At 37.5% G+C, this 8781-nt stretch overlaps 1 pseudogene; it reads right to left on the bottom strand.

Moving 5' to 3' along the window:
• Positions 1-438: 438 nt before the first annotated feature.
• The window catches only part of LOC140241759 (casein kinase I-like), a 44596-nt pseudogene continuing 36253 nt past the window's right edge, over positions 439-8781 (bottom strand).

Here is an 8781-nt window from a genome sequence, read left to right as displayed (position 1 = left end):
ATGGTCTCATATTCAAGTAATGAGCAGTTTAATGTTTCTAGGTTAGCATGCCTGTACAGTGACGGGGCACTAAACTGCACATTACTTGAATATGAGATCGTTCTAAAGCAAATAATTTTCACACAACAAGAGATATGTAATGTACTCTTAAATGAATCCCACAAGAATTGGAACAATCATCAACCAGCATTCTCACTAATTCCCACGGATCAGTTACTAGCCATTCCCTTTAAGTCTACATCATATACAATTTTTTAGCAGATCTTGTTGTTATAGTCCTAACATGACTCAAAATAGTGAAAAGTATTTATATGGTTACCATTGACAGAGTAAACACCTTATAGTTAACATGCTGGTACAACAATCATGGAAAAAAAAAACAAAAAAAAACATTTCACTATCAGTCTACAATGTAAATAATTCACTGAGACATACCAATTGCATAAAATAGTGTAATTTCAATTTTCTTCAGGGTAACCAACTTAACAAGTAATACACTTACTCCGTCTTCAACAACAAATACACAATGTTCATAAAACATGGCGCCATCCTGTATTTGATGCTTCCATGGGCTTTCTCTACGTATCCATGTATATTTGTTTGTTTTGTTTTGATTCATCATTTGTTCTGACCAGTAACGAGAGACAGTTAAGTTACAAGAGTTTGCCAGTTTGGGGTCTCTCGAGCCATTCCGTGCTAGTCCTGTTCACAGGCGAGCGAGCCTCCGACTGGTCTGCATTTTGCTATATTGCCGTAGGCTCTGCGACAAAGATCAGTCTATAACTACTGGCGGCAACAAATATCTTGATAGTGAAAAGGACTGCCCATTTATGTATGCGTGAGTGCTGAACATTCGCTGTTGTCCGTGAAGAAGTGTGCGGGTTTTGGCTTGACCTCTGCGTGTCTCCGGTCTCAGCGCTTGCTTTTACTTCTGCTCTCTGAGTGCTTGTTGGTGCCGACGTTGACACCGTTTGAGACACTGGCCGAGGCGGACTGCTGGGTCACCTTCTGCTTGAGAAGCGTCCAGTCGAAGGTGAAGTCGTACTGGTGGTTGAGGGTGCGGAACAGGATACGGAACAACTGGCGCAAGTACACATAGTCTGGTCCCTCATCAAAGCGCAGCCCACGGGCGTAATTGAGATACATGGCAAACTCTGCTGGGAATCCCTACAGATAAAACAAAACACCAATAAGTCTAGGTGAGATTTCAAATCACAAATCTCTCAGGGCAGAAATATTGATTCATTCTCAAATTTAAAGTAGCAACCTATGCAATGCATTTTTTTTTTTTTTTTGAAGGAATACCCATCCCTGAAATTTTCAGTGTTGTTTGCAGAACATATCGAAAACAAGGCATATCAATTTCCAAATTATTGCAAACTCACTCAAAACATTTAGTGTCATTAAAAAAATGTTTTCAGACACATTTGGAGAGACCTGTCAAATAACAAGATAAAAATTCATAACAGCACCACAGCTACCTTGAACTTCTTATCCATTCTTTTCAAAACAAAGACACAATGCATTTAATTTTTTTTTTGTGGTTCATGATGTATGAAAGAAAAAGGAACAATTATAACTTGAACAAGACAGCTACAAAGACATGAATGCCCATTTAATGTGAATCAAACAAATGAAATAGAACAACAAGTGATGCTTTCCACACTTTAATTCCTTCATCCCTAATTTCTCACTAAGAGCTTTATGAATTGTAAAGCAACCTCTTTTCCTTTTTTTTTTTTTTTGGGGGGGGGGGGGGGAGGAGGTATTTGGTAATCTGAGGCCTATATTTACAGACAAGGCTAGAAAGCAATATCTCCCTTGACAACTATTTACGTTCATAACCAGGATGCCGGCTTGTCCAGACATGATTAGGCAGGGACTGGACTCGGCACACATACGATAAGGTGATATGCTGTATACACAAATGACTGGACCTCGTTATTTCCTTCCACTAACTCTTAGAAACATGTGAACATGAGCCAAAAACAACATATAGGAGTGCATTCTTTTATCTATATTTTTTTTTGTGTGTGTGATATGCTTTGTTGAAATTGGTTGTCTAAGAGAAGACAGGTGAAACAATGAATTCAATGGCAGTGGGTGGGGTGGTGTGGGGAGCGAAAAATGGGGCTCTGAGGGGCCCTCTGGAATGACAGCTTATGTGGTTAACAAAGTTAACAGTTTATAAATTTCATCTTTGAAACCTAGCATTTACGAGAAAACATAGGCCAGAAATCTTAAAGGTACTGTTTACAATTGGGAGCAGTGATTTAAAAAATGTGTAGGTCAGTTGTATCACAAAACATCCTACCATATAAAGACTTTGCAATAAAGCCTAAAATATAAAGGAGATATCAATATTTTTCCAACTCAACCATAACTGTAGACGGTTTAGTCTAGAAACAATTGTATCATAACTATTGTTCACATTTTGTATATCTAATAATACTTAACATGGATTAAAAGATCAAATTTGTTACACTGGTTGTTTCTATCCCTCACTCACATTTAAGAACTATTTTGAAGTGCTAAAAATGGCTTTTTGCTTCATCTGCAAAAAGATGGCTGGTGGATGCCCAAGGTATTTAAAAAGAACAATAATGAAATATAGTGCACTTCTAATTGCCCCATGCATAATATACAGCATGGTTATTGTGTGATAATACCAAGGGCTGACAATCAATGAAATTTACTCCGGAAACTGGCTGTGTGATCTTTACAGGAAGTAGCTCTACTCTCAAGGGTTCTCTCATTGAAATACACTCACTATAGCTGGGAATTACAATTCTACTTACAATATATCTAGCTTTTTATGTGAATGAATTCACTCACCTGCCTTGGGCAAACACTGAAAGGATTGGGGGGGGGGGGGGACAGACTTAATGGAAATTCAGAGAACTCTGATTTAGGGACAATATGCTGTGAAAATCCAAGCCAACTCTGAGGCTTAACAATTTAAACCTCTGCAAGTGAAATTTGAATAAAAAACAAGGGATTTTTTTTCCATCTTCCCTACTTAACTTACATCAGATATTCAGATTAAAAAAAAGAAAGTAAACAAGAAAGGAACCAAAGGTTGAATATAGCATCTTCTTTCCTGAGAACAGTATGAATGTTTTTATCAAACATGCAAAGCTGGCAGCATGCATGAAACCAATTGGACATCAGAATGATAAGAAAATTTATATCATTGTACAGATATTGGATCTGCCTGCAAGAAGGGCTAATATTAGGCGTGTCTTCATCAGACCAAAGTTCAAACTAGAAAAGCACTCTGAGAGCGCAGACCTCCGCCAAGCAGCTAATTTACACACATACACTCAATAGAAGCCTTTTGTTACATCATCAGTTTTCAGCTGCGTGGCGCCTCGGATCGCCCGAGTAGAGCACGCGCCTTAGAGCGCGTATGCAAACCTCAAATACGCTCAACTTGACCTCTCAAGTTCATTCACCCTATCTGCAAAAAGACAAAAAATTCTCTTAAAATCCATAAAAATTCCCGGATCACTACCAAACTTTAATGATGTGTTCCTTGTGTCATAACCAACTTTTCCTGCAAGTTTTATTCAAATCCGTTCACAACTTTTTGAGCTATTTTGCAAACAGACAAACCAACGTCGATGATCATTTAACCTCTTCCTAGGCGGAGGTAACTAGTGGGCTATTTTGCGGTTTAGAAAATAGCTTGCTATTACGAATGTGCATCTTCATCAGCTCGATACTAGCCCATTTGGAAAATTAGTCCGAAGTTGACGCATGCAAACTTTGCATCATTACTCAGCTCGCTCACTCAGCCACAGAACTCTATGGACAGTTCTGTACAGTCAGACCGCAGCGTCCGAGCTGTGTGAGCTCAAGTGCCGTTCAATCAGAAGCATGGGATCAAAAAAAAATTTCAGGCTGATGAAGAAGCAACCCAAATAGTGAGCTAATTCGTGAAGTTTACAAACTAAACCATTTTTTTTTTTTTTTTTTTTTTTTGGGGGGGGGGGGGGGGGACTTCCCCGCTTAAATAGTGCACTCTATTTTGCACAAATAGCAGGTTATTTTGGTATAGGCCTATTTCTTAACCACAAAATAGCATGCTATTTTGAAACTTCAGTTTGATGAAGAAAGGCCTATTGAACATGATATGTGGGAGGACATTTTGGGGCAATCTGCAGAATTATGTGGAAACCATGGTATAATGTGTTGTTGTATCACTACAAGGACTTCCTCTGAAAAAAAAAAAGAGGGAAAAAAAGAGAGAATAAAACATGATAACTACCTTGCAGAGAACTTCCACAGGTGTGGACATCTTCTTCTCACTGATCTTTTCATATTTCTGCTTCTTTGTCATAGCCTTCATTCCCTGCCAGGGCAAACTGGTCCGGTTGAAGTACATCAGCACGTAGCCCAGCGACTCCAGATCATCTCTCCGACTGTGAAGAACAGAACCGAGGAAAGAAGAAACATCATTCTCACGACAACGTGGTCACTGGATTTTTATGTGCATTGTGTAATTCTCATAGTGTGGTTAGAAAAGAAGAGATATATGGCAACTATAAGTTACTACATTGTCCATAGTTTAATAAGCTAATTCATAGAGAGCACAAAATTGTAACAGCTGCAATAATGAAATTTTTGGTCTCTGTTTTTTCTCACTACACACTGCTTGTAAACATTACAGAAAGACTATTATGGAGGATACCAGAGGGAGAGAGAATACATGTATGAGAAAGAGAGAGAAGATGAGTAGATGAAAGGAAGAAACACTGAATCTCTCTCCATAAAAATCAAAATCAAAATCAAAATCAAAATCAATCCTTCCATGAATTACATACAAGCCCATGCTATGTAAAGTAATGTTTGAATGATCACACTATGACTGCAGTACTGTGCATTACCATGGAAGCTATAACAGTAGCTCCATGGTATTAGTACTATTACTTTCGCCACTTGTGATAAAATGACTGACAAAAAATTGCTCACTGAATACATTTCACACGAACATGTACTAAAAAACAAAAAAACAAAAAACACACACACAAAAAAAAACTGTTATTCTTTCATTCATTCATTCATTCATTCATTCATTCATTCATTCATTCATGTACAATGTATCCTTTGTTGCCAATCAAAAAAAAAAAACAAAAAAAAAAGGCAGAGTAAAGAATGAATGACCATGCATCCTCAATTGAAAAATACTGTATTTGTTGCAGCATGCTGATATAAAACCTGGGACTGTAAAAATATAGTCCAAAATTATTACAACATCCATCCATGGCATAAACTGCCATGGTAGTCTGTGAACTACATTGTACAGTAATTAACTATCAGTTGGCTTGTACCTTTACAGTAAGCTTCTATTACTTTGGAATACAAGGGCAGTGACTACATGTATGTACCGTGAAGAACTAGTATCAACAGAACTCCTGTTGTCATTTACACATTCCTATCATAAACTACATATGTATGCATCTGCAAAGTACGATATTTACAACATCACCCCTACACTGTACACCACTAACTAAACACTTGTGATAATTATTGTAGAGATATATGGATAGATATCACAGATTCTTTGTTTCTTCCTGTCTTAGCATGATATGATACATGTAATCCTAGCATGTGGGCTTTATCCCTTGGCATATCAGTACATATCATATGTAACCTCTACCTGCACTAAAGAGGCATTACTGCAAAATGAATTTATGCAAACATCACTCTATCACCATGTTCCAGGACTTACATTGTATTACAGGCAATGCCAGAAATACACATTTCCTCTTACAAACTGCCATAAGTTTTGTTGTTGTTGTTTGTTATTTTTATTTTTCTCACTACACATCCAGGAGTAGAATACAAGCTCTACACAGGATATGGGAACAGCACTGGCTCGAGAAATGAAAACAGTTGTATACATGTACACAATGTGTACAATGATATGTACAAATGTATGTACAGTGTAATACATTCAAGCAGCCGCACAACCACAATGGTACTCTGGTGACATGGTGTATGTAGCTAAAGGGGCATGGCATGGAACAAGGCTGATCTACAAAACAATCCTATATCAGGGTGCTACATAACTTTATTTTATGTGGTCAGGCAGGTTTCCGAAACAGGTTTCTGGAAACCTGTTTCTAGAAGCCCTTTGAAGCAAGATAAACGCAAAGCTGTTTTGAAACGGCTTTGTAGAGCGGTTACAGTATAGACCGATTCAATTTCGATGACCTATTCACCTACCGCTGCTAGCGGCGCTATAACGGTCGCCATAACTGGGGGCCAACGGGGGCTTCCAGCGAGCTAGCTACCCAGCGAGTTGCACTTGCAGCTCAGCAGCCTAGCGTACCCATCGCACATAGTTAGCCGGGCGCGGCCGCCGCGCCGCGGCCGGCGACCGCCGGCGCCGCGCGAAAATATTGTGATTGTTTACTCACTGTGGAAAAGTTATTCAGCGGCTTTTAATGCCTTTCTTTTGGACAAATTGAGTGATTAAGACATATTGATCTACAGGTACTAAAGCTTCAAAGGAAGGATCAGGAAAACACATTGTGCAGTTGTTGGGTGCACAAATAACAGAAAAAATGGAAATGGAAGCAGCAAGTACGGCAGTGTGTGAAATTCAGACACCGCTGACGCCTGATAAAGTAAGGCAAAATTAAAGACAATTAAGTGAAATACAACGGTATAAAAATGCAGAGATTTCGAAACAAACTATGTCTACTAGATTCTCTATTTAATTAGGTTATCACTGCATAATGTATTATTCGTAAAATATATTGTTCATCTTAGAAGACAAGTTTAGATCAAAGAATTTGATAATTCACTTTTTCTTTTTTATCCTTGGGTCTTGGTGTCCTACTTGCCAAAGTTAGAATACACTTCCTGGCTAGACTTTATTATTATGACAAACATTTTACAGCCTACACTACATCTAAATAAAATGTTTCAAGATGCGTTAAATTCTTAATCTTGTTTCACTTCTTCAATGTTCAGCACTGAATTGACCATAGGCCTATTCAATTTTGGCCTGGAACTCTGAATTTGACTTTTGATAAAGTGATACTTATAAATGGGTCAATCCACGTCAAATCAACCAATGGTGTTAACCCGACCCCCTTCAATTTTCTTTAAACTCGCACCAAATGTGCCCCCAAGTGTCTGACGGAAGATTCTAAAATATTTTGCCCCAAGGTCAAACGGTTGCTAAGATATGGCCTCCCATAGCAACCAATGCGTGGCCAAACAACCGAGTTTAAATAAAATTTGCTATTTTTGATTGACTGCTGCAGTCAAGTTAGATGAGATACATTGCTCATTTTCTGTAAACTTGAAGAACTTTATGATGCTAACATGCACAATATGTTACGGCACGGATCTGACATTCGGTTTTTGCGCAAGAGGTCACCGAAAATGGTGTTAAGCGTCAACGTTAATGTTTTTGGGTGCATGTTTGGAAGCTGATAACTTCAAAATTCAATTAGCTTAGAACCCAATATTATGCATATATAGAGACTCTCACTTGCTCTACACACCTACCAAAAATCGGCCAAAAAGTATGCTCCGTTTTCTTGAAGGGCGCCCTCAAAGTTGGCTTTTTTCAAAAAGTTGCCAAGTGCAAGGTCACAAATCACCACTCGTCCCATCGAGTAGTGATACCAATTTTTGTGTATTGATAGACATTTACCTATATTTTCATGGGTTACCAAAAAACTTTTGTAACCGGAATGTTTAATAGCTTTTTTATGCATTCGAAAGTGGTTGTAAACACCCAAATATCGACGTAAATTGACGTATAGGGTTTTCAGCATATTTCAAATGGTGATAAATTAGAGATGAAGTGCCAAGACACAATGGTATCTTCTGTGATGATAGTCTGTAACTAGTACCAAAAGGATATACATCACAAATTGTTTTGACATATTGGCAATGACCTTGAAAATGCAGCTTAAAATCACAAAAAACAGTAAATTGCTCAATTTTCCGTGACCATAATGGTGCTAAAGTGTGTTTACATCAATTTTTAGTTGTGTGCCATTTCAGTACACATGGTGATCTTAAGCTGAAAACTGCTAATCATGTTCCATTTCTATTCTATTTCAAGCTACAAATAATATTTGAAGTCATCTCCAGATATTTTGACCTTGACATTGTTCTGAACACAGATGTAAATTCCTTAATATTAGCATTATTCCCAACACACAAGTGATTTACAACTTTGTACACCATTTTAAACTTGAATTTCTGTCAGACAGAATGCCTGATCATATTTATATTTACAGTACTGGTAGTCTGTAATGAGCATTTAGAGGATGTAGTATCAACTTATTTGTCTCAAATGACATTGACCTTGAAAATACAGCTGAAAATCATAAAAATCAATAATCGTTCAAAATACTTTGCAATACACATTATTAGAGCCTGGTGTTTACAGTGACTCTGAATTGTGTATGATTTTTATATTGATGATGAGTTACAGCTGATAATTGCAAATGTAATTTTCCTTTTGTTCCATTTTGAGCCAAAAATGATATCAAAAATCATATGACCTTGACATTATTCTAAAAACAGTCATAAATGCCTTTGAGCATAAGAATATATTCACAACACACATAAGATACTACTCTACAACATTATTTCGAAATTGATTTTCTCGACAGAATGCCTAGTGTATGAAATTCAGAACCAGAAATTCAAAGTCAATGACATTATTAGGATGGAAGTAGTCTTGAAATTTGTTCTTTTGATCATTCTATTTTTATGGCTAAAATGTTAATGGTGATTATGCATCCA

This window comes from Diadema setosum, chromosome 18 (assembly GCF_964275005.1).
Source record: "Diadema setosum chromosome 18, eeDiaSeto1, whole genome shotgun sequence".
Taxonomy (NCBI): Eukaryota; Metazoa; Echinodermata; class Echinoidea; order Diadematoida; family Diadematidae; genus Diadema; species Diadema setosum.
Note: the sequence above shows the minus strand (reverse complement) of the source record. Positions and strands in the feature narration are given on the sequence as shown.